Genomic DNA, 21,345 nt, shown 5'->3' on the forward strand with positions numbered 1-21,345 from the left:
CCGGCCTGGAAATGATGCGTGTCGCTTCTGCTCATGACTCATTGTCAGGCAGTCCCACAGCCCCACCCAAACGCAAGGTGTCCAGGAAGTGTGAGCCTCCCACATGCCCAGGAGGTAAAGACCTGAGAACATTTGGCAAAAAGCACCAATGACTGCCAAGCCAGGCCTACAAAGCCCCATTGCACTAAGTCAATAGTTTTCCATCCCAGGAATGTACCCTCTGTTATCCAACCATCCTCATTGTGGGACATTTTAGTGTTTACATGCTTTTTAGTCTTACAAAATATACCTGCACCATATAATATGTTAATTTTTTATTTCATGTGTGATTATTCCCTTTGCATATATATCTTAAAAATTAACTACAGATCAAAGCATATAAACCTTGTAGTGCCCTTAAATTATTTTATGCATTTTTCCAGAGCATTTGCACAGAAAAATTTGCTACTGGTAGCAATGTAAACAATCCAAGCTCCAACTTCACTCACCCTGCATATTGCCATTTTATTTTATTTTATTTTATTTTATTTTATTTTATTTTATTTTATTTTACTTTATTTTATTTTATATTGTCATTTTAGAAGTTTCTGTTAATTTGATACCAGAGTACCTTATTGTTATTTTAATTACTAAGACAGTGATATATTAAAATGTTTATTATATGGTAAGAAGGAGCTGAATAAAATATCAGTCATATAAACTGATACTATGCATGGAAAGAAATCACCTAAATACTACACAGTAGTTTATTTTTTGTTATTTTTAAATATCTTATTTATTTATTTGAGAGAAAGAACACATGAAAAGGGGGAGAGAAAGGGAGAAGCAGACTCCCTGCTGAGCAGAGACCCTATTCAGGCCTGGATCCCAGAACCCTGAAATCATGACCCGAACCAAAGGGAGACCCACCCCTTAACTGACTGAGCCTCCCAGGCACTCTTACAAGTAGTTTAAGGTATTATGATTACTAGTAATTTTTGTCTTATCTGTATGTTTTTTATGTGCTAATTTTCCTACAATTATGAGAAGAAAGCAATGTTCATTAAATTTATGACAAATTAGCTTTTCAGATCAGTAAGAGGCAGAAGAATTACTCAACAATTGGTATTGGGAAGAGTATGCACAGTAATAAATTCTAGAAGAATGTCTGCAGGTAAATAAGCAAACAAAAAGTAAAACAAGTATCAATGTAATTGTGTTGTAATAAAATGTCTAATTAAAACTGTCTGGCGGGGATCCCTGGGTGGCTCAGCGGTTTAGCGTCTGCCTTCGGCCCAGGGCATGATCATGGAGTCCCAGGATCGAGTCCCATATCGGGCTCTCTGCATGGAGCCTGCTTCTCCCTCTGCCTGTGACTCTGCCTCTCTCTCTGTGTGTCTCTCATAAATAAATAAATAAAATATATATATAAAAAAAAACCTGTCTGGGGATGCCTGGTGGCTCAGTGGTTAAGCATCTGCCTTCCACCAGGGGCCTGATTCTGGAGTCCTGGGATCGAGTCCCATGTTGGGCTCCCTGCAGGGAGCCTGCTTCTCTCTCTGCCTGTATCTCTGCTTCTCTCTCTCTCTCTCTGTCTCTCCTGAATAAATAAAATCTTTAAAAATAAATAAATAAACAAACAAACAAACAAACAAACTGTCTGGTAGAAGAGAACTTCTTAAGCTGCATAAAAAGCACAGAAAGTGTTTTTTCCCATTAATGTTTAGAGCAATGGAATAATAGGAGTTGACAAAGTTTAGGGAAAAGTAACAGAATTAGGAAATATATTAATAATGTATGTCACATGTATCCAGAATATATAAAGTATCCAGTGTCTATAATATATAAAGAATCTCTATAAATCAATAACAAAATAAAAAACCTGATACAATTAGGGCAATGCAAATTAGAACTATTAACTATCTCTTTTAGATCCTTCACACTCACAATACTAACAAAAAAGATAATGTTAATTAATGAAAGTAACTGTAGTCTTTTTGGATAATAATTTAGCAGCATCTATTGAAATATAGTACACATTCCCCTTGTCCTCGCATTTTACTTACGTATGTCAGTCAGAAATATTGCCACAATTGCACAGAGTATATAAGAATATTCGTTTGAAATTTATAATAATAAAAGGCAGGAGTCACATCATGGATGTGGGAATGGCAAAATAAACTAGAATACACCCATGTTACAGACTACTAGTTAGTAATTTTTAAAATGATCTACATCTATATGTAAAGACATGGAGAAAAAAAATCCAAGACATATTATCAAGTGGAGAAAAAATGCTGCAAATAATTCATTTGGCACAGTCTCAGAGTATAGGTTCCGGGTGCAGACTGCTTGCCTCCCTGCCCTCATTGCATCATTCACTGCCTTGGGCACGTCGGTTAACTTCCCTGCCCTTGGTTTTCTCATTTGTAAGACAAGTGCAATGACAGTACCTATTGTGTAAGGTTGTCCTGATCATCAAATGAGTAAACCATGTTAAACACAGAAAAATCCCAGGCATACTGCCAGTGTCCGCTATCTATTTATTAGAAACAAAAATATATAAACCAAGATAGAATGATTTACCTATATATTCCATATAACTTTTTGTAAATACAAAGGAGAAAGTATGGAAGATTATTCATAAACTGTAACTTTGGTGCCCTCAGGAGAAATATATGGGGAGAGGAAGAAGCCAAAGAAGTTGACTTTTATTTTATATGAATTGCAGGAATGCTGCCAATAAGGATGTAAATACACATTATTTGAGCAATAAAATAATGCAAGCAATAGTTTAAAAAATTTAAAAATAATTATAAAATTGGTTTCTTTGCATATAGTTATTACTGAAATCATTTTATTAGTATGTATATATTATGGATTTACTTGTACTTTACTTCATGAAGCCTGTTTGCTATCATCATGGAGCTGAATTCAGTTTTCTTTCACATATTTAACCTTCAATTAATTTTTATTGAACAACTATTTGTCCCAGGCACTGAAGTAGGTAATAGATTTCAAAGTTAATATAATCAAGTGAGGTCCTTAATAAAAGAGAAAGATAAGAATAACCAACCTCCCGAGAGGGCAAGTGCTTAGAAGAGATATGCCCTAGGGAACTGGAGGAACGTGGAGAGGGAGAGCTAAATTCTTCCAGGGAGATCATGTACCCCACAATGCAGGGGTCCTGGAACTCTTGATCATCGTCCAATCCCTAGCACTGATACTGCTGAGTAATTGAAGAGGTTGGAGAGGAGATGGGGCTCTGGATGATGGACGAAAATGAAGCACAGGCAGCGACAGGTGTGGTGCACGATAGTTGGGAGCAGGGACAGGTTATGTGTCAACAAGGTGAGATATCTCAAGCCCTGGTGGGGTTGAGATATGACCCTATCCATGCAGTTGACATGAATACATATGTGAAATTTACCACAGCCATTTAAAAAAGTACAGAATAAAAAGATGTCTCTCCTACCTGTTGTTTTTTCATGTTTCAAGTTTTTATTTAAATTCTAGTTAGTTGGGGCACTGGGGTGGCTCAGCAGTTGGGCATCTGCCTTTAACTCTCAGGTCATGATCCCAGGATCCAGGGATCGAGTCCCCACAGGAGCCTGCTTCTCCTTCTGCCTGTGTCTCTGCCTTTCTCTATGTTTCTCATGAATAAATAAATAAAATCTTAAAAAAAATAAGTAAGTAAAAATGAATTCTCGTTAGTTAACATAGTGTAATATTACTTTCAGGAGTAGAATTTAATGACCCACCACTTACATATAATACCCAGTGTGTATCTGTTTTGTTATCAAGTGACATTGTAAATTAGGCTGCTCTTATATCAATAATCTGAATGTTTACTAAATATGAAACATTTGGACCAGGAGAAAGTTTTTAAGGTCAGATATTGGACTTTGTTATCTCACCGGCTTTCATATGATTCTTTTTGTTATCTTCTGATGAGGCCACCCACATTTGACCCAGCAATGAGATGGTGGTAGCTACTGTCTAACATAGGCAGCCCCAGCCTGAAGGTCCTTGTGTAAGTGAAGCATTTAAAAGTACATGCACACGATTTTCTTTCAGTGATTAAAGAGGAGCTACGGTTAAGTAGACAACTGTAAGAAAACACTTAATTTGGTTTACTTGGCTTATTTTTTTCTAGATGCCACTTAAAATTAGTTACCAGTGAGTTAAATTTTCCCCTTCCCAGGGTAAATGTACAAAAGTGGGTATGTGAAGTGAGGTTAATACTGCTATCTTCACGGAGCCCTGCGAAGTTGCCAATGTCCTGTTAATTGAACCAACAGATAGTTTTGTGTTGGTTAAACCTCAGGAGCAGCCCTTGCACTGGTGTAACATGTAGCTTTAAATCAGAATAAAACAAAGCAATATTTTAACACTGTAAAACATTATGTCTTCTGGCTTTTATTGCCAAAATGTTGATTTCATCGAGACTAAACCAGTCCTTAATCATACCTGAATTTTGTATTCTTGGTTTAGGGAATGGAAATCTACATTTCCAATTTTCAAAATGAAATGGAATTAAACATAACTTTATTCCATCTTCAGAACTAAAATTAATAACCTGTTTAGTTTTAATATTGAAATATTATAAAAATGAAGTTAATAATAATGTTATTCTGATTGAAGATGGTAATCAATAACAAAATAACAATTTCTTAACATTACAGCTTTGGATTACTAGTACCAATTCAACAGAAATTAACTATGGATTTACCTTGTTACTGAAGGTCTAAAATTTCTTTCTTTCTTCAAAAAAAGAGATACAATCATTGTTGTTTCTTCTTTGGCGAAATCATCTAATAGTCAAAAATGCATTAAATACTTTTAGCATCAACCTAGCAATTCCTCTTGATAATCCACTTATTTTCTAAAAACGAAAAATCATTTGTAAAGTAGAAATTCATTTATCTAAGCCCAAACTCATTTCTCACAAAAATACACACCCGGACCCAGCTCAAGGTATTTCCTTTGAAACTCCCCAACTGCTGGTTTTCAATCAATCATTCTATTAAAATAAATTTGTCAATTGGAATGAAAACAGCCACTGAAGCCTTTAGATGGTATTATTTGTTTGGATAATAATGAACCTATTGTGTACACCTTAGGCAAGTGCCTTTTAATTTGAAAAGAAACAAAAGAAAAAGAAGAATCCCACAGGTTCTGAAGGCACCTAAGGACTCTTGAAATACTGAGGCTTAGAAACGTTCCCCAAATTTCACTTTCACTGACTTACTCAGGAAAAGAAAAAAGAAGTGCAGCGGGCTCTACAGAGTCTGGTCCTCCCGGCGAAGACCTCACCCAGAGAGGTTGGACGCATATGGACGCCATTTGTAACCAGGGGAGAGAACCCACGGGTCAGCCTAACCTTTGGTGTCTGCCTATCCATCTGTTTTCACATTAGTTGCAAATTATAGAATCCTCCAGACCCAAATGACCATAAATCAGTACTATGAGCATGTACACTTTTCCCATCTGTCATAAAACAATGAATTAAATTCATGCCTGTCAAAATAGGCTGCAGCAAAATGGCCCTTCTTCTGTAGTCGAAGGAATACAAAGCTTCACCTCATCGCTATAATTTATGGCCTCCGTGGGGCTTCGGGGTGATTAGGCCTTGGCCCACCAACACACAGAAAAACAGTAGGAACTCCAATAACTCCAAATGGAAATCTTGGGTCAAATTTATCAAACAAATCAGAGAGAAATCTATTTCTGTTTGGAAAAGGAGGAGATATATGGCATGTTTAGTGTTCATGCACAGCTTTGGAGCTTTTGGCTATTCGGTATTTGTGAGTTTTGGAATTTCTCGCTTAAATAGTATCACCAAAGGACATGTAATGTATTAGACATGAGCCATTTTTAGCCAAATAAAATATACAACTGCAAGCAAAGAGGTTTTTCAATGTTAACATCAACATATTTGTGCAAATGATGTAACTGAAAATTTTCTAGGTAGACCTAAAAAAAGCATAGCTTTAGTACTGGAAAAATACACTGGAAGAAAATGAAATATGTTAGTAATAGAAACCAAAAAAGGATAATAAAAAGAAGGGAGAGACCAAAGCGATAAGGTGTATAGACTTCCAACTATTCCATGCCAATGGGCTTACACCAATCCTGCCACACAGTAAATGTTTCTTTAAAACTTCTTTTCTATAAAACTGCCTTGGAGTCAAAAATAACCTGGCATCTGAGAGCAAGGAGACAGAGAAAAAAACAGAATGATTACAAGGCAGGTAAAAACACTGAAGTTCGCTATAGAAAAGCTACCGATCATAGATGTGAAGAAAAATAAACAGATAATCGGGTTGGAGGGCAGGGGAGGGGAAAGGAGTTGCAAACAAAGGCATGCATGCTACAAACTCATCTGCAGGCTTTGGCACTTGTCCCTCATTAAAAGCCACAGCGTGCTTGAACTGCTGTTTATCACGGGGCCTGCAGGCATTCACTCAATCAGAAAGTCGTATTTCACCAAACACCCTTGCTGTATTAGAAACGTTCTGCAGGGTTAGAGCGAGCGAAATGAGAAGATGACGTGGCAGCTCTGTATGTCATAGACCTGGTTAATATCCAGCCGAGAATTATTGCTTCTTTAAGAGAATTTCCCCGGGCGTTCAATATCATTTCCAGGGGACTAGAACCCATGTCCAGCCACAGTTCTCAGGTTGTCCGCAAAGTATGGTTCCTGCCAGGAGTAATGACGTTCTGGCTTCATCTCTGGTACCCGGGATGGGTCACCCTGTGGGTTCCCAACCGTGTGAACTTGCAGGGATGAGGTGTGTCCGAGCACCCAGCACTCAGCAGCACTTGATGGTTGAAATGCCTTTGCTCTCATTTACTGCCTCTGCGTCCTGGGAGGCTGTGGGAGGCTGGCGGCAAGGTGCAGCAGAGGGAGCTTGGGAAGCAGGCGCTGGGAACCCTTTACCAGTGCTATGGTTTGCTTGCTTTTAACAGATAAGCACGGCTAGAAATACCTATTTGATATAGATCTTGTGAAGAGTAAACTAAGCTTGACACAATCTCCAGATGGTAGGTTTCGAATAAATAAGACCTTTCTTTCTTCTCTTTTTTTTCTTTCTTTCCTTTTTCTCCTTTCTTGTCTTTATCATTCCTTTCTTCCATTCTTTTTCAGCTGCCTTCTCTGTCTTTTCCTTTCTTCTTTCTTTCCATTTCCTTCCCCCATTCTCTTTGTCTTTCTCCCACCCGTGGATGCCAATCATTCATGCATGCACACAGGAATTCAGCTACTGAAGCCCAGTAGTTCTTGCCCCGATGCAGAGTTTTATGAAAGACTGAGACATTAAGCAACACATGACACACTTCATTATGAATTGATTATGGCTGTGATAATTGCTGAGAGCCAAGACTTCCAGTAGCTGTGAGAACACAGCACAGTGACGGAATCTGATCACCTACCGGTTTTCTGTGCCACGAAGCTAAGAAGTCCTACCTCCAACTGAACAAAACAATCAAGGTTGTTTTCCTCTAAAGCACGTCATAGAAGTTATCATTATAACCACTGGTTTATTACTTCATACCCAATAAAGTGACTCACTGCTTGTTTTATTGCAGTCTTGTTATTTTTTTTTAAATGGGAAACTGTAGTAGCTCCTATTACATGAAACTGACCGCCAATAACTATAGGCTTATTTTATTTGAGAGAGAATTTATTAAATAAGAACATATGTTTGAAAGAGAAGAGAATGTGCCACTGAGTTTCTGCTCTCCTCCTATTTACTTCCCAAACCAAAGGTTATAGGAGCCACTTGCAATTGATTAAACCTGTCCCTTGCCATCTGAATCCACTGCCAACAGCATTCATCAAAATCAAGTGGTGAAATTAAAAACTAATTAAAACTTCTAAAGATAAAGTTGCAGATGGAAATTGTTGCAGGAGAGCTAGTACCAAAAAATTACTTCAAAAAATTAAGAAAAATCATTTCATTCTGTTTACATTCGGTATATTATTTTTTCCTGTTCTAACAATGCATATACACACACTCCTGCTACAAATTATATCATAGATATTAAATGAATATACATCAATAGGACTTAGGGACACCTCGGTGGCTCAATGGGTTAAGCATCCACTTCGGCTCAGGTCATGGTCCTGGGAAGCCTGCTTCCCCCTCTTTCTCTCCCTCTGCCTGCCTCTCTGCCTGCTTATGCTCTATCTCTCTCTTTCTCTTTCTTCCTCTCTCCCCCTCCCTCTCTCTCTCTCTCTCTCTCTCTCATTTTCTGTCAAATAAATGAATAAATAAAATCTTTGAAAAAAAGGATTTAGGAATTGAAAGAAAATACCTAATCTATCTAGACAAAATTTATATTTGATTCACAATAAGCTTGTTTTCTATTTTCATTTGTGTGTTTTTTCCCCTCAATTAAAAAAAACTTATTTTTTAAAATTCTCATTTTTTAAAAAGATTTTATTTATTTATTCATTAGAGATCCAGAGAGAGAGGCAGAGAAAAAAGGCAGAGGGAGAGGCAGGCTCCATGCAGGAAGCCTGATGTGGGACTCGATCCCAGGACTCCGGGATCACGCCCTGAGCTGAAGGCAGATGCTCAACCGCTGAGCCACCCAGGGATCCCTAAAATTCTTATTTTTAACACACTTTTTATTCCCATTGGTGTTTGGTTTACTATAACATGACAATTTGGAAACCCAGCTAAATGACTAATAAATACTCGAGACATTGACAGGGAAGGAGGAAACTGTTTGTTATTTCATTTTAGGTGGTGATCAGTGAACATATTGGAACAAAGTTTCCCAAAAATGTGGAGTTCCTGCACTTTCACTTCACCTTTGGCAAAGGGAATGATCTTGGGAGGCCATGACTGCTTGTTGGCTTCAGGTTTCTAACCAAAATTCTTTCTGAGGGTCTTCTTCACCCCAGACCCAAAAGAAGCAGGAGAGTCACAAACAGGCTTTCCCCAAGCAAAGCCACGCTACTCTTTATGTTCCACTGCCAAGACCTGAGACTTCAACTGTCCACAGCTTCAGGCTGACACCACCGCCAGGCCTCAATGGCCCATTACTGAGAATTATTTATTCCTCTCTTTGTATCTATAATATTTTAAATATGAGGTTTGGCCATTAAACTGTGGCAAGTTTGTGAATACTCTGCAGCAGCATGGAGCAGGAAACCCTGCAGGAAGGCTGTATAAATCCAGGCTGACATGGGAAGAAATGAGAACCGAGCTCTGAGATACCCCCTTGGGAACTGCAAATTGAGGAGCCATTTTGGGCATGTGGTTTGGGGGTGGGGTGGGGTAGGGGGGCCTCCAGGGCAGGAGCTGGATGGAAATCCAGGAAGATTAGGGAAAAGGAAAAGTGACTCCCCCAGCTAGTGCTACAGTAGATGCATATCAAATAAAATAAAATAATACAGAGACAGATAGGTGCCATTAATCTCTGAGGGGCTCAACCATCCTCTCTACAAATATTTTCTCATCCTTACAGTGTTGCTTAAGGCTGCAACTATGTGGTATTTTTGTAACTTTTCCTTCCTTTTAGTCTGGTTTGGATGCTCAGGTAAACCTGTGTGAAAACCTCCATCACCACAATGGAGAGGTGGAGACAGAACACTATTCTCTCAGCTCTTCTCAAGGGATTCAGCGGGTGTATGTGTTTATTTCTGAGATTAAATGAGTTGTGATAATAAAAATGTGTGGCTTTTATCAATGGTCTACTATAGGTGAACTTGAACATCAGACATTTCTACAGTCACATAAAGAGAAAAATAAACACAAACCTTCCCCAGTCATTTACAAAGAAAGCCTCACATTTGATCTTCATAATGGCTGAGATGGGAATCTTGTGAAGCTGGTTCTACAAATGATGCAACAGACTTACCAAAGTGATTTGCCCAACTGGCAGATACTTGCCCTCAGTCACATACTGTCCTCTATGCCATACTGCAACAGAGGGTTGAAAACTGCTGGAAAATATCATCTCTCTTTCCCTGTCAGAGTTTGGCCATCTGTGTAAAGCTTCTTTCTTTTGCTCTGTTGCTGCTCCTCTGACTTTTTCTCCACATCAGAGGCATTGTTCTTAGAGTTTCTACTCCAGGAAGCTTGACCAGAAATCTGTCTGAGACTAACTGACCATTTTTAAAACCCCTTTCATGTACATTATCTGTGATTTTGACCTAAGCTTCTGTGACCACGGAGCACCCTGACCACTAGAGCAGACCTGCCCACTGCCTGTGTGAGGAAACCAGCTGTGCTTCTATACCCTCCACTGACAGTGTGGCTGGTTGGATCTGACCCCAAAGCAGCCTGATTAGGGCTTGTAGGACAGAGGATTAGGAAAGTAGGATTTGGTTTACCTTGGAGTCCCTCGTGATGAATGGCATCCTTGCTAGAGCCAAGTCTATGCCCATTCACCTGCCGGGTACTTGTGCAGGTTGAGTGCAGGACAGGGGCAGCTGTGGGAGAGGCTGTGTTGCTGTGCCCTAGGAGGCCTTGGGGCTGGAAGTGCAGCCCAGGTAGCTGGGAGTGGGGAGGTCTTGGAGCGTCCTCTCTAGTATCACTTCAGCTCTAGTACATCAGAAACCAAGTGGCTGAAGTACCCTTCTGATCCAAACCAGCTGCAGGGTGCCTGCTATAACTAGACATGTGTGTCCTACAAAATAGAGCCTTGTTACTCTTTCAAAGTCCTTGCCTGATACATAGAAATTGAGTGGATTGGAAATCCATACTCCTTATCATAAGAAACTATAATAGTTCATTTCTCCATTAAAGAAAAGCAGGAGCTTTTGAGTCTAATATTTCAACTGTTGTTCATTTTTGAATGGAAGTCCAATGGCCATTGTATGTTACCTACTTGAGTCAACAAATGGTCTCCGTTACGGTGATTATAGAATGGTGTGATTATTGTGGAGCTGATCAGGTTTGAGGTCCAGAGTGCCTTGCTTTCACCAGACCCTATGAGTGCTGGCAGGGTTGCTGGGAGTTATAGAATATTCTAGGTTGGGAGGGGAAGCCAGATATCAAGCAGAAAGCTTTCCATATGAGCAGTTCTGATGCAGGCCTCTATCTATAAGCCTCCAGTGATTTATTATGACTTTTCTCATTCTAAGTAAATACTAACTTTCCTACCTGGTTTGCTATTTGCTATTTTCTATTCTCCTAAAGTCTCCCCAGTCTCTGAAACTGTATAAGCTTCAGACCCAAGAAACCTGGTTCTGAGGTGGAGGAGGAATTTCATAAAGCCCTATCAAGCATAAAACCTGACAAAGTCAGATCACAGGGGCAAGTTCAAGTTTCTCATTAAAGAGTTGGGGGAGGGCGGTGGGAGTATAAACCTTCATGTAGAAGGTTTATACTAAATCTATGTTTAATATTTCCCTAAAAGGGTCGTATTTTATTTTTCTTATCATAATTATATAATATAAAGAACATGTAATGAAAATCTCGCCAAGTGCTCTATAAATGCCCCTAAATCTCCTGGTTATTGCGCTGGACAAATCTGCTCATTCCCAGAGCGCGGGGATGGGAACAGGGAGGCCCTGCGGCCTGAGCTGCGTGCTGTCCTGGGCACGCGCTGTCCCGGGCTTCTCCAGCTCCAGGGCGGGGGTCCCCGCCGGCCTGACCCTGGGGCTAACCCGCCGGCCTAACCCTGGGGCTGACTGCTTACGTGGGACTGTCTACAGGCTCGTCGGGCCGTCTGCGCCGCCCCACGGGGGCCAGTGTGCGCGTGTTTGTGCTAAGTGCCAGTTCAGTTCCTTAAGAATGAGTGAGGATTGATTTCCTGGGACCCCATCCAGTTGTTGATCATTTGGTTAATCATCTGCTCCAACAATTCCTAATGATAGAGCTGCTGTGGCTGTTCCTTTGGAACAACTTGTCCCTTATGTCTTTGTGGAAGTGGCTACTTGTTTTGTATTGGTGACGCTGGCACTTGTGAGGAGTCCTGTCCAGACCTCACCGTGGGTCTGTTTCCCTAAGAAGAGATACAGCTGATGCATTCTTGAAGGAACATCACAGATGTGACGTTGTGTCCCTCTCAGGACATCACATTACAGATTAAGGTGGTCAACTGGCCCCGTGGTGGGTGATGTTAACTTTACTCCCTGATTGGGGTCGTGTCCTCCAGGTGAAATTAAAATAAGGATAAGGGATTAAATAATAGCATTATAGGCACATTATTTTCCCAATTTTGATATTATATCATGGTTACCTGCAAGAACATTCCTGGTTTTAGAAAGTATGCACTGAAGAGAGATAGAGAACAATATAGGAAATGTGTCAAAATTTTGAAAATACTGGTGAAGATACAGGAGCGTTCTTTGCCCTGTTTTCTCAACCTTTCTTTAAGCCTGAAATTATTTTGAAGTAAAAAGTTCAAAGAGAATGCAGAGGAAGTCCACCTAACACCAGTGCCAGACCCGAAGGAATGTTTGTTTTAGTGCTGCGTACGCCTGTTTAATAAATAATCTGAGGGATTCTCTCCTGGACCCATGCTTTTTGCCTGGTTTTCAATGATACCCATCAGGCTAGAACAATTTTTACAATGAAGTTACTGTACAAAAATTAAAGGATAGAAAATTACAATTGCCTTGGCATTCTATTTCTGAACATCTGGCTTTGAATCAACTTCCAACTTTGCAAAGACTGATGAATGTATATCTAAAAACCATGTGTCAAAATATGCAACAGAGAGGATTGGTTTAAAGACATAAAATGGACACATTAAGTCTTCAGTTCTCACTGCACTGTCATTTTCTCATCCTCGATCTGCCTGTGGGTAGAAGTTACTTTCCAAATTCTGCAAGGAAAACCATGACAAGGTTGAGATAAGATTCTGGAACATCCTGGTGGAATGTCAGAAACTGTAGTGATCCCTCCAGTAATTGAGTTACTCTATGTATTGTGAATGCTAAGATCGTGTTCAAAATATGTGCTGTTTCCAGTTGAATTAGTGAAGGGGACATTTTCCAAGAATCCTAAAGACCACAGTTAGTTTAGTTGTTTTTTGGTGTGTGTGTGTGTGTGTGTGTGTGTGTGTGTGTGTGTTTAACTTGAGTCCATAAATTCAGGCACTTTATTTTACAAAGTTTGGGGGAATTTAGAAAGCCAGACAATACAGGTGATTGCCTGAATGGAATGTTAGGTAATCCTGCGGTGACTGCTTTTCCAAAAACTAAAGGTACTATGAACATCCTGGTGCCATGTCATGAATACCACGCGTAAAGAAGTACAGAAACCCTAGATCGCTGGCTTCTTGATCTGGTCAGGAGGGTGGCTATAGATAGTTAAAGGAACAATAGATTTGGAATTGATCAACTTTGGATCTCCCAACCAGCTCTACCATTTACTTACTAGCTCTGTGCCTTTGGGTAAAAAGTCACATGCACCACAGCAGTTAGGTAAGGCTGGACAGATTGTCTAGTGCAACAAAAGCATTTGGCCAGGAAGGTGGGCCCAGAAATCTAGCCCACGTTCTGCCAGGCTGTGTGCCTGGCAAGGCTGTGCCAGCCCTAAGAAGGGGGCATTGTTTTATTATCAGTCCTCTCAGGGGAAACATGTCTTTGAGATCCATCCACCCAGAGAAGCACCTCTTTAGTTACAATTGCCCAGCGGATACAAGTGTGCTGACCTCAACCTAAAGAAGCCCATCTCCATGTCCCTGGTTTCATTCAGTGTCCTCAGTCCTGACTGTGGGATGAGGCTACAAGAGGTTCAAAGAGTCAATGTGAGGATGTTTATGGTAGTAGTATTTGAAATAGCAAAAAGTTAAAAAACAGTTCAATAGACTCAATGGAAGAGAAATGGCCAAATACATTACGAGCTGGGAGAACAAGGGCCATTAAATCATGTTTTCAAATAATATCTAATGATAAAGGGGAAAAAAACAATGTAACAGTAAGTAATATGAATAAAAGAAGCAGAAGTGCAGGCACACAAAATCAGATGGGACAATACATGGCACAGAAGTGACCATTTTCTCTGGGTGACAGGAATATTTTGGATTTATCTTTTCATGTTCTTTTTCTATGTTTTCCAAATGTTATAATGCTAATATATCATTTCATGAGAAAGATGCTGTAATGAAAAAATTCAAACAAAAAGTTCATGTTCTATGACCTAGGTCTTTGACTTCAAACTATTTATCCTAAGGTAAAAAATGAGAAGTAGAGTCAGACATGACTTAGAGTCACAAAAAAAACCATGAAAGATAGGAAACAAAGCCAAGGGAGAGAAAAAGTTAAGGAAGGCGTAGGTCCAGAAGATCCATTGTGAAATGATGTTTGTGTTCCTGTTCTATTCTGTCTTTTCTGTACTCACAGGGCTTCTTGGCAGCGTGTGTGCGCTGGCTCAGGGAGGAGAGGCCTGCTTATCCATTTCTCAGTGTGAACTAACAGATCGGCACCATCATTTTATTTTTAGGCTTCTTTCCTGAGAATGAAATATGACAATCTGAGAATATTGAAAGAAAAACAGAACACAAACCCGAATATACTCTAATACTTCAGCTATGTGAATACAGAAATACATAGATACAGAGCCAACATTTAAAGACAAAAACTGTAAGGAAAATATCAAAAACATCACAAAGGTTTTCTCCATCATGGGACTGTAAGCAATATTCATTTTATTCTTTGTAGTCTTTTATGTATTTTCAAATTGCCCCACAATTAGCACATACTAAGTGTGGGTGGGGAAGCATATTTAGAAAAAAAACACCACATATGATTTATCCAACTTGGTGACATCGTTTCAATTTCTTTCCAAAATGTCTCACTGGTTGACAGTTGAAAGACATGGATTAGTAACCAGATATCATAAAAAGCAGTCCCTGAAAGCTCTGGTCAAAGAGATAGGCCAAACCATTAAAATCAGGATCATTGAATCGGAAGGCATGATTTCTCCTGCCAAATCAGAGTACAGGCACTAAGCTTAATAGACTGTTTGCCAGGGCTGGTGATACTCTGTAGAGAGATCCCAAGCAAAGCTTACATCCTCCTACCAATCTTTCAGGGCATGCTGGAGTTTTCAAGGGGTCAAGTCTTTCTTGCTAAAAATCTCACTGAAAACTTAAGAAAGTGATCATGACTTTTCCAAATCCCCCTTATCCTTGTCCCTTGGGGATCCACATTGAAACATGCATCTCAATGTTTGCCATTACCACTGACTTGCAGACTTCTATAGAAATCCACAGATCTATGCAAAATCCAGAGGCATGGCAGGGAGACACAAAGATGTTTCAACCTTAGGGCTCTTAGAAAATTAATCTGCTGAACAGGGCATGTTGTATCCCCACTGGGGTCTAGGTAACCACCCTGTAATCAACTATATCAATAACTGCTTTGAATATATGAACATTCTCAGGGGGATAAACCAGGGCTGTCAGGAGGCTCATGTTGGTTCTAGTCAGATTCTGCTGTCAAAGAGTTATGAAGAAGTTCTCATTTCTTGGAGATTTATGGGTTCTTGAATTGTGGATAAGGCATTGTGGACTCATATCTAATATGCAGCCTGAAATCTCACAGTAGAGGTCCAAATATCTCAAAATTAATATGTCTAAGCTAAATCCCCTGTACTTCATCCCTAAAATCCCTTCTTCACCCAAATTTTACATACTATTCACTGGCCACATTGCTAAGGCTAAAACACTTTCTTCTGGCATCCGTTGTGTTGACTTCACCTGCCAATCAAGTCAGCTGAACTTCCAAACCATGTATGGTCCACCATCTCCTGTACGGCCCCATTGTTCCCACCACCATCATTGTTGGCAGCACTACAGCGCTATTCTGATTAGAAGTTTCCCCACTATTGCCATTCCTTCCCCTGCTCTTCATCTTGGATTGCAGATGGAGGAATCTTTTAAAACCCTAAGTCAGCTCATGTCAGCACCCAGCTATCAATCCTTCAGTGCATCCCATGAGTCCTCTTTAAAGAACATCCAAAGTTCTGAGCTCTACCTGGCCACACCATCTCTCCTACACATGACCCTCCAGCCTCCCTGGACTCAACTATCTTGCTCACACCTGCAAGCTCCAGCCTCCTTCAGGAAATGGCACCTGCTATTCCCTCAGGGTTGCTCTTTCTGTGTCCTTCCAGCCTTATATCTAATGGCATCTCCTTAGAAAAGCCTTTCCTGATTATTCTATCTAAGATAGACCCACCTTGCACTTCCACTTCTCCCTATTCCATGACCTTGTCTGGTTCCACCACTGTGCCAGACTCACAGTGGGTTATGGCTTATTTCTCTGTGGGCTACTGGCTGCTTCCCCACTCCACTATAGCATCAGTTCTGTGAGGGATTCATTGACTGCTGTGAAGTTGGCCAGGGCCTGGCTTGTAGTAGGTTGTAATAAGAAGAAAGGAAAGAAGAAAGAAAGAAAGAAAGAAAGAAAGAAAGAAAGAAAGAAAGAAAGAAAGAAAGAAAGAAAGAAAGAAAGAAAGAAACAGAGAGAGAGAGGGAGGGAGGGAGGGAGGGAGGGAGGGAGGGAGGGAGGAAGGAAGGAAGGAAGGAAGGAAGGAAGGAAAGAAGGAAGAAAGAAGGAGATTGAAATTTGAAATCATTCATTTTAAATATTTCACGTGATGCTTACAAACACTCATCAATTAAAAGTTAATGTTAGTATTTTATTCTATTATTATTTTTAAAATTATCATCATCATCAGGAAGTAGTAAGTTACCTTGGGTTTGTGTGATCTGCAATGGGCAGCAGTAAATGAGGGTGGGTAATGCCCACTCCAAAAATCTACATAGGGCTGGCCCTGAGTACTGGCCTCACCTTCCAATACATTCAAGATCATGCTCAAAGATCATGATCTATGGGCTTCAAGCCTTCCTGCAAAAACCCTAGGGATTTTTAAGTGCGTAATTAAATCTTGAGAGATTGGTCTCGGGCATTTCATTCAGGTCAAAAAATATTATATTCATTGATATTCACCATACAAACCTCAGAAAAAGAATTCATTGCTTAATGATTAAACTTCACATATGTTACAGATTAAAGTCAATATATTCCATGACATATTTAGATAACACATTTCCCAATTCTTCTGCTACACAAGCCCACATTTCTTTTTTTTTAATCAGATTAGTTATCATCTTGACTACTATATGTTACCTATTCATCAATTTTGAAAAATTCCATCCAGTAGAAAACACTGAGAATGTCATGGGCACCTGAAATCATAACTGTTTCTTTGTTTTATTTAAGATAGAAGAAGTGATTTTAGATTTTAAAAGTTTTATTTGAAAGAGAATTAAATGAATCAACTCTACTTATAAAAAAAAATCCTTCGCATTGGCTCAAACAAGGAAAAGATACATTTCTAGAAAAGAATGTTATTATATGCAGTAATTTAAAACACATATCAAAACTACTTTCCTCTAATGTAAAAGATATAGCCGTTTTAAAAATGAAAAGGACATGAAAGATATGTTTCTCATGCCATTTGATGAAATGTTTGACAGAACATAAAACCCCTGAGATTATTTGGATCTGATGTTCTTGGAGGCCATTCACCATGATTTCTGCTCTTGTGGTTGCTTCAGGATAAAGTAAATTATGAACATTCACCTAATGTGAAATCACATCTGACCATCTGGCTCTATTTCAATGTGATCTTCAAAATTTCTTCTCAGAATTAAAAAAAAAAGCAACACTGAGTAGATTTATTAATGCACTTGAGGCTTAGGGGGATGGAGCTAACCGTATTTACTTTAGAAATATTTGAGAAACATACCTTTATTCACAATTATGTACCAAAGGCAACAGTAAATACTTCAAGTAAATTTAGTGATCATCTTAAAGGTTTTCAATGTACTCTATTTACCATATTCAATTAATCCTACTAATTCAGAATTTATAATAACATTTATTACTTGACTGGCTAGAGTTTCTTATATTTTCAGTTTTAAAAAATGTTTCAATAAACAAAATGGGTACTGTAATAAGGCTTCAAGTAATTTCCCAATATTTTGTATACATTTTTGCTTTCCATTCACTGCCACTATTACCGCTATTCCTGTCTGAAATTCTTTGTGCAAAGTTTATTTGAAGCATATATTTCTCACAGCAGTTCTATGAGCTCATACCAGGGTCACTGCCTTTACTCATTAGAAAACAGAGGTTCAGAGAGGTTCATTAACTTGTCCAGAATCACACAGCTAGAAAGAGACAAGATTTTTATTCCAGGAGTTTTACTTCCATCTAGTCTTGGGAAACTATGGAAGCCATCAGCTTGTGTGCAAACTTTAGATATTAAATCACATGTTAACAGTTGCAATATTGACTGATCATCAGTCCAAAATTACTCTCTACAATCCACCTAAACAAGAGAGGATTCCTATAGTCAAGTATCTTGATTATTCTTAATTGTAATTTTAGATGCCTAACTATCTTCTCTTTTTCAACGTCTTAGCAAATGGTGTGGTTTTCTGGATGCTAAAAAGACTACAAGACACAGATCAAACCCTTAATAATAATCAAGCCCTGGATAACTTCAAGGCCTAATACACCCACAATTTTCCCCTTTGATTTAATGGTCAACCCAACAATGCAAGTTGATATGCTGTCTTTGATTTCCCAGGAGTGGCTGCTGCCATTACTCAAAGCAGCAGCCACCGATGATAGTGTTTAGAGCTCAACTTCCTTGCATCTCAAGGATTTCTCTTTCCTTAGAGAAGAAGGCTGCACAATGGAGCAAGAAGTATGAATCATCCATGCCCCTGCTTTGGTGTTAGATGTGATGGCTATAAGATTTCTAAGACATCAAATTCTGTCACTGAGTTCTAAAGACCTCATAATTTATTCACAAATGATGCTTTGGTTTAGACAAGGGTCTAAAAACAGCAATAACAGGATTAATAAGTCTTTCCATGGTGAAGCTCCTTTATAATGAAATTTATGCTTAAAATATTGCTATGTTAAAGCTAGTTAGAGAGTTCTTTGGTCGTATAACTATGAAGAGACAAAAAAACAATCATGATAATACTTTAGATGCAAAATAAATTTTGAACAACCTAGTTTCTTTAAAAATTAGAGAGTTAGATCAAGTTAAACAAAAAAAAAAAAAAGAAGTCTGTTTTTTGGTTCTCAAATACAGTAACAAAAGCCCCAACCGAATTTCTGGGTTGCTCCATAGTTCTCTTGGCCCTTGGCAGACCTGAGATAGGAGATTAAGAAAGCAGTGAAATATTAGTCATTTTACCCTATTCAGTGTATGTCAATTGAGTCCTTTGGGAAGTAATGCCAAAGGAGGATTATAAGTGCAAGAGGTTTATTGGGGGTAATACCTGCAAATGATGGGGAGGAGCAAAGAAGTAGGAACGGAAAGTCTTCAGATCATGATGCAGGTCTCATATCTGGAGAAAAAAGTAAAGGGAGAAAGGAGGACTGTGTAAGAAAAGCCTCAGCTTGTAGGGAGTCTTGAGAAAATACAAGGAAGTTCCAGTGTTGAGTAAACACAACCAGACCCTAGAATATTCCTTTTTTGACCAGGGGCTGCCTGAAAAGTGTGAAGCCTCAGTGCAAATGCAGTGGCACATTCCAAAAATACTGCAGCTGAGGATTACCTCCTATCTGTTCTTCTCACAGCTGGTCAGCAAGTTTTTTCTTAAAGGAATATCCTAGTGGCTCACCCCATGCCTGCCCTACAGTATTTTAAATAAAATTACATGCTGATATTTACAAAGTTTAATAAATCATTGCAATATTAAATGACTAGAATTCAGTCCTATGTCTTGATTCTGGTTACTAAGTCCTGGAAAATCAATTGAGTGGGTAGCATCCTCTTCGCTAACACTGATGTTGTAATTTAATGACCTCAGCTGTCCTGAGTTTCACACTCACACATCTGCTAGCAGTAACAAATATTCAGCCAAGATCCATAGCACCATGGCAATTAACTAGTCTTTCAGCTTCTTGATGCCACTCCTGAGTCATAAAAACATATCCCCATAAAGCAAATCACACAACGGTCTCCAAACATTTCCTTCCTTGATTCAAACCATCCTGTTCAGTATCCTATAGCTGATTGTTCATTCTGGCCCCAATGTATCTCAAAAACAGCGTGGGGAGATAACATAGTAGGGCGTACTGATCTCTTCACTCTCCTGCTATAGATTCTACATGTCCACAACTCACTGAAATGATGGTACCATTAGGAGGAAAGGATGATTAATCAAATATCTGCAAGTGCCCAGACATAACAGAAACCAGCTCTACAGTGAGTAATGAGCTTCTCTACATCATGTGCCTGCTCCTAGCTTAGTTGAAAGAAAGATCTTGAAATTATCTGGGATTCCCATATATTTTCATGTTTGAAGGCACCCCCCCACTCCACCAAATGCTTATTTTGCACGAGTCTACCGAATTGATTTTTCTTTCTAAAAGATATAGATTTTGATCCCAAGCATCATGCAAAATCATGAAAGAAAATATTTTCAGAGAAGATCCCAAAATAGCAAAAGAGACAAAACTGAATTTATAAACATCTCATCCCTGACCCTCCAAGAGGATAAAATCTGACAAAACAAACAAACAAACAAACAAACCACAAAACAAACAACAACCAAAAAAAAAAAAAAAAACCAGAATTGAGGTGTATTAGTCTGCTGACACAGCCATAAGAAAATACGACAGACCTTGGAAACTAGCCCTTTATCTGATACGTCGTTTGCAAATATCTTCTCCCATTCTGTAAGTTGTCTTTTAGTTTTGTTGACTGTATCCTTTGCTGTGCAAAAGCTTCTTATCTTGATGAAGTCCCAATAGTTCATTTTTGCTTTTGTTTCTTTTGCCTTCGTGGATGTATCTTGCAAGAAGTTACTGTGGCCGAGTTCAAAAAGGGTGTTGCCTGTGTTCTTCTCTAGGATAAACTTAACCCCAAGAAACAAACAATCCAATCATGAAATGGGCAAAAGACATGAAGAGAAATCTCACAGAGGAAGACATAGACATGGCCAACACGCACATGAGAAAATGCTCTGCATCACTTGCCATCAGGGAAATACAAATCAAAACCACAATGAGATACCACCTCACACCAGTGAGAATGGGGAAAATTAACAAGGCAGGAAACAACAAATGTTGGACAGGATGTGGAGAAAGGGGAACCCTCTTGCACTGTTGGTGGGAATGTGAACTGGTGCAGCCACTCTGGAAAACTGTGTGGAGGGTCCTCAAAGAGTTAAAAATAGAACTGCTCTACGACCCAGCAATTGCCCTGCTGGGGATTTACCCCAGAGATTCAGATGCAATGAAATGCCGGGACACCTGCACCCCGATGTTTCTAGCAGCAATGTCCACAATAGCCAAACTGTGGAAGGAGTCTTGGTGTCCATCGAAAGATGAATGGATAAAGAAGATGTGGTTTATGTATA

At 39.3% G+C, this 21,345-nt stretch overlaps 1 long non-coding RNA gene across 1 annotated transcript; it reads right to left on the reverse strand.

Moving 5' to 3' along the window:
• Positions 1-4,709: 4,709 nt before the first annotated feature.
• On the reverse strand, positions 4,710-19,327 carry LOC119865533. The gene is made up of 3 exons (XR_005377344.1): positions 19,258-19,327; positions 14,289-14,399; positions 4,710-4,793 (listed from the first exon to the last, which is right to left on the reverse strand). It is a non-coding gene; the product is annotated as an uncharacterized LOC119865533 (long non-coding RNA).
• Between the last annotated feature and the right edge of the window lie 2,018 nt (positions 19,328-21,345).

The sequence above is a fragment of the Canis lupus genome, chromosome 24, assembly GCF_011100685.1.
Source record: "Canis lupus familiaris isolate Mischka breed German Shepherd chromosome 24, alternate assembly UU_Cfam_GSD_1.0, whole genome shotgun sequence".
Lineage (NCBI taxonomy): Eukaryota > Metazoa > Chordata > Mammalia > Carnivora > Canidae > Canis > Canis lupus.